This window comes from Plectropomus leopardus, unplaced genomic scaffold, assembly GCF_008729295.1.
Source record: "Plectropomus leopardus isolate mb unplaced genomic scaffold, YSFRI_Pleo_2.0 unplaced_scaffold91119, whole genome shotgun sequence".
In the NCBI taxonomy this organism is placed as follows: Eukaryota; Metazoa; Chordata; class Actinopteri; order Perciformes; family Serranidae; genus Plectropomus; species Plectropomus leopardus.
In genome coordinates this window covers 278-576 of record NW_024700472.1, presented here as the reverse complement: position 1 = coordinate 576, position 299 = coordinate 278, and the positions used below count along the sequence as shown (strand labels likewise).

Sequence of the window (299 nt, the reverse complement as noted above, 5' to 3'; positions counted from 1 at the left end):
AGGGGAATTAGCTCAAATGGTAGAGCGCTCGCTTAGCATGCGAGAGGTAGCGGGATCGATGCCCGCATTCTCCAGACACTTTTAACCCTTTCCTCTCTGCGCCGTCTGACAGCAGAGACTCAAACATGCGGTCTGAGTTCACTCTGATGGATCCGAACAGCTGATGACGCCGTTAGGAGGTTAATGTGGTTCTGTGACGTGATGTCGACGCGTGTCGAACGCGGAGAGACTCGATGCAGCAGCTGAACGGAAAGTTACGGCTCAGAGTTTGTTTCTGTTGCTTTACCGTCACGCCTGCT

General features: G+C 53.2%; 1 non-coding gene across 1 annotated transcript; it reads left to right on the top strand.

The window, feature by feature from the left end:
* The first annotated feature begins 1 nt into the window (after window position 1).
* trnaa-agc lies at window positions 2-74 on the top strand. Its single transcript has one exon. It is a non-coding gene; the product is annotated as a tRNA-Ala (tRNA).
* Window positions 75-299: the final 225 nt, after the last annotated feature.